The sequence below is a fragment of the Palaemon carinicauda genome, chromosome 25 (genome assembly GCF_036898095.1).
Source record: "Palaemon carinicauda isolate YSFRI2023 chromosome 25, ASM3689809v2, whole genome shotgun sequence".
Classification (NCBI taxonomy): domain Eukaryota; kingdom Metazoa; phylum Arthropoda; class Malacostraca; order Decapoda; family Palaemonidae; genus Palaemon; species Palaemon carinicauda.
This window is the reverse complement of record NC_090749.1, coordinates 22,462,539-22,470,139: the sequence shown is the minus strand read 5'-3', so window position 1 is coordinate 22,470,139 and position 7,601 is coordinate 22,462,539.

The following is a 7,601-nucleotide window of genomic DNA, read 5'->3' as shown; positions in this document are numbered from 1 at the left end:
ATCACTTTAGAGAAGGAAACCTTTCTCACCTTCATTTCAATTGAAATATATCACATAATTATATTACCCTCTGATTGCCATCTGACACTGATAGAGAGATGTTTGGATAATGAAAGGGTCAGAGGAACCAGATCATTCTATCCCAAGTAGATTGCAGAAATGGATGTCATCACGGAAGGAATCTGCATGGGCTTTCCTCTTCTTCTTCTTCTTCTTCTTCTTCTTCTTTGGAGAGTAATTGTGAGTCTACCACTAAACTACTATTACTACTACTAGTGTCACCCCTATTGTCAATTATAATAATAACGATATTGTTAATACTAACAATGATAAGGCTAAATCAAAATAATCAAGTCATTAATGAAACATAGTGTAAATCGATGTGTCTTTGTGTGTATGGACAATATTAACATTTAGATAAACCTCCTTTATGGATGTATGAAAAAGGAGATTGTGTTTTATTTCAAATGTTACGATGCAGTTGAAGGGGCTGCACTCCATCTTATTGTAGCCATTCTCTCTCTCTCTCTCTCTCTCTCTCTCTCTCTCTCTCTCTCTCTCTCTCTCTCTCTCTCTCTCTCTCTCTCTCTCTCTCACATGCTTTGCTGTTTTATAGACAATATTGCTCTCTTAGCCTTAAAAAGACTCGATCATGTTTACAGATATATATATATATATATATATATATATATATATATATATATATATATATATATATATATATATATATATATATATACGTATATATATATATATATATATATATATATATATATATATATATATATATATATATATATATATATATATATATATATATATATATATATATATATATATATATATATATTATATATATATATATATATATATATAGAGAGAGAGAGAGAGAGAGAGAGAGAGAGAGAGAGAGAGAGAGAGAGAGAGAGACTTACCAACGAGATTGCAAGTTTGCTTTGTCGAAGATTCCAATGATGTCGATATGACTAAAACAATGTTCGGGATTTAATACAAACTGCATTGAAGACTGCATGTTCTGCTCATTCATATTTCCTTGTTACGAATCTTCGTCATTTTAGTTTATTTTCTCTTCTCTTCCTTTTCACTAAAAGGACTTTTGGTATTACCTGACATTTTCAGGATACTCTGGGTCTGTCTCATTGTGACCCATTGCCACTGGCATCAGATTTCAGAGATTCACTTGAGCACCAGACAAATAAAAATAAGAAAAAATTGGTTTATTGTGTGGAACAATGAATTCTATATCATGATCATAAACAATCCAACATCAATGGCAGATTCTATACACGAGTCGTTTTACAATACTTGTATGTGCAATTTAATATTTTGGTCACATAATTTTCATCAATTAAAGTAATGAAATATAAATAATATAATGTATCAATACAACAGATATATTGATTATTGCCAGCGTCAAAGGGAAAATTCATACCAGGTAGAGGTTACTCATTATGTACTGAAATCAATTTCCATCAAAATTTGTAATGAAATAGATATACTTGAAGTGAAAATCTGCAAAAGGAAAGTTTTTATTCAAATTACATAAAATATTTCGAACAACGTAATGAATGACGTCATCAAACATAGGTAATATTGTTATTTGTTTTCCTAATTTTCTAGATTTTTTTTAGGTTAATGCTAGTAAAGGATATTTGTAAATCTTGAATGAAAGATTCAGTCATCAATATTCTCTCATCAATCAATCAACAGATACACAATCAGGAATAACGGGTGATGTACTTTTATTGGTTTGTGTCTAGAATATTTTTTATTTTATTTAAGCAATAACCAATTTCTCTTTACTGGTGCAATTGTATTTTTCTATTCTGTACGACGACTCTTTCTTACAAACTTTATAGGAAGGGAAGAGCAAATTTGGAAAGTGAAATAGTGGGAGCAAATATTCACTTTTTCCTAAAATTATCATAATTAAGGATTCTTCTCCTAATTCCAGATCAAAATGCCCAAAAGAAAAAAAAATCCATAACTAATTTTCTTTTCTCTATATATATCTAAACATGATACTTATGTTTTATAATTGAATACAAATGTGGAAATGGATTGTCTATTTCTTAATGTGTCTCTAATGTCGGGTTTATTTCTTCATGTCTGAACTGAAATGTATAATTATCACATTTCTTTGGATTCTTTACAGTCATTTATTGTGATGTCTTTTTATTTAGGATTTCTGTTTATACTTTCATTCCTTCACGCAATGTCTCGTCTGTTTATCCAAAATGTTTTGTGTGTTATTCAATACAAACCCTCCTTATGTATAAGTGACCACATCTATAAATACAATCTCGTTTGACATCTATTTTGAATTCATTTTGTCTCTTTCCTTCCTTTGGTCGTTTCATTCATCTCTCGTTTATCAACAAAAGGCCTCGGGAAGAATTAGTCGTGTTTCCTTCTTTACCTTCAAAGTATTGGAAATTATAACACATACTAATGTTGTTTAATTTTCATGATTTCCATAAAAGATATAGTTCCTTATGTATCGTCGACAGAATTACTTTAAGGTAATAAACAAAGATGTCCAATTGATTGAATGTATCTGGAACCAGATTTGAAAGAAGAACGCTGCTGATGATTTAGGAAATTGTAATTTCCAACTCTTTGTTTCAAAATTTGGACTGCATTTATGGCATCAGTTCACACTACTGTAGACCTGTTATATATATATATATATATATATATATATATATATATATATATATATATATATATATATATATATATATATATATATATATATATATATATATATATATATATATATATATATATATATGCTACCGCTGGAGAGGTATGAGGTCCTTTGCCTGGCAGACAGTACTACAGTGAATTCTTTTCTCTGGTTACGGTTATTTTCCCTTTGCCTACATACACACACCGAATAGTCTGGCCTATTCTTTACATATTCTCTTCTATCCTCATACACCTGACAAAACAATTCTTCTTCACCCATGCGGTTACTGCACTGTGATTGTTCAGTGGCCATTGTCCTCTTGGTAAGGGTAGAAGGGACTCTTTAGCTATGGCAACCAGCTCTTCTAGCAGGACACTCCAAAATCAAACCATTGTTGTCTTGTCATCCATGGTCTTCCACTGTCTTGGGTTAGAGTTCTCTTGCTTGAAGGTACACTCGGCCACACTATTCTATCTTTTTTCTCTTCCTCTTGTTTTGTTAAAGTTTTTTATATTTTATATAGGATATATTTATTTTAATGTTACTGTTTTTAATATTCATTTTTCCTTGTTTCCTTTCCTCACTGAGGCTATTTTCCCTGTTGGAGCCCCTGGCCTTATAAGATCCTGCTTTTCCAACAAGGGTTGTAGCTTAGCAAGTAATATAATAATAATAATAATTATTATAATAATAATAATAATAATTACATAATATACTTATATATATACTATATATATATATACATATATATTAATATATATATATGTATATTAGTATATATATATATAATATATACATATAATATATATATATATATATGTATATATATATATGTATATATATATATATATAATATATGAGAGAGAGAGAGAGAGAGAGAGAGAGAGAGAGAGAGAATTGTTTCCTATTCCAGTGTATTCTCTCCACCACTCTTAGAGACATAACGAAGAAATCTTAATAATAATAATGTTGATTACTCAGGAAATATATGTGTTTTTTCTGTTCGCCTTTTTTGTTACAATTTTGGGGGGATACGATCTGCTGTTATTGCTTTTCATCTCTTCTTTTTTCAACTTCCTTTATTTTTCCTTCTTTCCTTTCATCGCTTTTCCTTAAAGTGGGCAATTGGCTCCCTGAGGAGAAAAAACAAAATGAAGGATTCAAAGGATCTAAAGGTTTTTCTATTTATTACGAGAGAGAGAGAGAGAGAGAGAGAGAGAGAGAGAGAGAGAGAGAGAGAGAATAATCGTACTCTCCCGTTTTGAAGGAAGGACCCGTAAGAAGGTGAGTAATTCAAACTGGAATTATGATCCCTCAGCAATTAGGTTTCCTCTTCTTCTGGTGTTTATTTGATGATATTAAAGAGTATGAAGCCTCATAAAAGGACATTATTTAGGAGTTCATTATATTCAAGTTTTAAATAGCTTTATTTATTATGATTGAGGATTCGTTCAATTTACTTTATGCTATACATAGGTTGGATACCTATTATGTTCTCACGATGATGAGAGAAATAGATCTTTGAGAGGTACATTAATAAATATTTCAAGATCCTGAGAGAGAGAGAGAGAGAGAGAGAGAGAGAGAGAGAGAGAGAGAGAGGAGGGGGGGGGGCGTTATGTCAGGCAATAGACAAAACTGTATGTCTGTCTGATCCTTTATCCACCAGTGTCTGTCTGTCCGTCTGTCTTTGGTTATCGTGAATTATTTTCCCATTTCCTCTACGTTTTACCTTTACTTTCTGTCCTCTTTCTCTCTTTCAGTGACAAAGAAATTCTTATGTGACTACATTGACAGAGATTAATAAAATCCCCTCCCATGTGAGTGATGAGGAACATTTTTTGATTGAGATGTCCCTTTCTTTGGAGAGACCTCACAAACAGGAGAGAGAGAGAGAGAGAGAGAGAGAGAGAGACTTACGTGGTGCTATAAGAATAAAAAACATACAATAGTGCTTGCAAAATTTCCTTAAGGGTTTCATTCAACCTATATTGAACCAGGCAACAGCCTTACTGACATATATTTACAAAGGATATAAAGATAAGGCTCTGGAACGCCCTTATCAGCAAACACAAATTCACAACAAGGGAGATGACGCAACAGTCAGACGTTGGCGAAGAAGACACAGCAGAAGAATGACAATTTTCTTTTACGTTATTCGAGTTGTCTCTGTTCATTACACTGATGATAAGATCATCAATGATATAACACCCAAACATATTTTGGCATATTACTAGTACTCATTAAATGGCTTAAATCTGTAATGAATAATGTTGTTCTCCACCCAAGGAAAGCGAATTTGGCAGTGCTGTCCCAAGCTCGCCCACCAACCTTAACTATGCTGATGATTGTTATCTGGGTCAGTTGTACAGATATATACCTTATTATCAATGTGTTCTAATCAAGAAAGGAAATGTTAACCACTTTTATAAGTAACCTCAGTTAGCTTCCGATAACATCTGAAAAATCTAATCAATTTCCCTGATAAAAAATATCCAGGTATAACAAGGAAACGATAGTTCAATAGTTTAAGAATTACCAATTCTGTAGCCTCTAACTTCCTACCACTCTTTTTTGACACACACGTGGTCCTCAAATAATTTTGCTGCATTAGTTGGGCTAAGGTGCCTCTGTCGCCATCAATTGGCGGTAAAGGGAAACTCGTTATGATTCACTGGAGCAGGGTCTGCTTATGCCGTTCGTAATATAACGCTCTTGTTTTTCTTTGTAGTTCTTACTAGCAATACATGCCGTACCATGAATCATATTAATTATCATATGGTTTTGCAGATAGGTAATTGAAAATTATAATAATAACTGTGTAATTACGTGATTGTCTCACCGATTTCAGTACATGTGGCAAGCTGGCTACCCCCTGACCCCAAAATGTAAATGAACTAACGATTGTTTGCTTATGAGATATTTCAGTGACATTTATTGTGAAATTTGTAATTTTCTAAGAATTAAGTTGGGCTCAGACAACAAGGAATCTCAAGTGGAAAGGCATATGTTTGACAGAAAATCTCTGCCCAAAATGGCAACATAAATAATGTAATGAAAATTATAATGATGGGTTGATGGGGGTAATTAGCAATTTGGTACTCTACTACTAAGGCCATCTATTGGCCATTTAGATGAACAATGTGCAGAGTTCTTGAATCCTTGCGTTCTGGAACCTTCCATGACTTATAACTTAGGGTAAAAAATAGACTACTTGATTGGAATTGAATATATAAGCATATTTCTACATATGTATCAATCTCTCACGCTTTTCAATTGTATAGACGTAATCATCATGAATTTGTGTGCATTCCAATGACGTATTTGGTGGTGATATGGTTAGGGGAGAGGAGTGAGGAGTGAGGAGTGAGGGGTGAAGGGTGAAGGGGTGAGGAGTGAGGATAGAGGGGTGATGGTGAAAGGGTGAGGAATGAGGAGTGAGGGGTGATGGGTAAAGGGGGGAGGAGTGAGGAGTGAGGGGGTGATGGGTGAAAGGGGAGGGGTGAGGAGTGAGGGTTGAGGGGTGAAGGAGTGAGGGTGTGTGGTGAAGGGGTGAGGAGTGAGGGGTGAGGGGTGAAGTGGTGAGGAGGGAGGAATTAGGGGGGATGGGTGAAGGGGTGAGGAGTGAGGAGTGAGGGGTGAGGGGTGAAGAGGTGAGGAGTGAGGAGTGAGAGGTGATGGGTGAAGAGGTGAGGAGTGAAGAGTGAGGGGTGATGGGTGAAGGGTGAGGAGTGAGGGGTGATGGGTAAAGGGGTGAGGAGTGAGGAGTGAGGGGTGAGGGGTGATGGGTGAAGGGTTCAGGAGTGAGGGGTTAGGGGTGATAGGTGAAGGGGTGAGGAGTGAGGGGTTAAGGGGTGATGAGTGAAGGGGTTAGGAGTGAGGAGTGAGGGATGATGGGTGAAGAGGTGAGGGGTGATGGGTGATGGGTGAAAGGGTGAGGAGTGAGGGGTCAAGGGATGAGGAATGAAGGGGTGAATGGGTTAGGGAAACCATCTTTAATAGGATTGAATAGTAATATTTTGCTCGATAATTAGGTTTCAATGAGAAAATAACGTATTAATCTAGTTTCCATGGGCTATTGATATATATTCTAAAAATAGTGTTAACTACAGAGAGAGAGAGAGAGAGAGAGAGAGAGAGAGAGGACTGAAAACTCCGCCTAATTTATTCGTATTGATACTACTGGGTTATCATTAGCAAGATAAATATCATTTCATGGAAGATGCAATCTTGGCTGAAAAGGAATGATGAAGAAATATTTGAAAAACTTTAGCTAAAAACGTAAAGTGAATAGGATCAATAGAAAAAACTATGATCTAAGATGATTTCCAAGTCTCGTAAATTATAAGAATACAAAATGTATAAAAGAATAGAGTGAAGTACAGTCGCTAAAGAACCCCCCCCCCCCCCCCCATACAATACCCACAAACCCCCAGGTAGCAAGTGCTCTCTCTCTCTCTCTCTCTCTCTCTCTCTCTCTCTCTCTCTCTCTCTCTCTCTCTCTCTCTCTCTCTCTCTCTCTCTCTCAGAGAAACGCAAATTAATCGTCTCCTTTAACAACAATTGGACTAGAACTCTAATTTTCACAAAAGAATAATGATAAAGATAAAAGTGATGGATAATATCACTTCCAGAGGGAATGGAATTTGACCTCCAAGTGTACTCTAAGCTGAAATAGGATTTGTCTAAAAGGATTTCTGGTCAGGAGCACCAATAAACTCCTCTGGGGGAAAATAATGTTATGCAAATCTCTGGGAAAACGTTGGTAGCAAATAAAGGACTTTGCAGTGTTGATCTTAACCCCAAGAAGCGAATCCTAGAACAGACCAATCTCTCACCTAACCAGACTCGTAATCCATTCAGGTTTTTAGAAACCACTCAAAGTTTG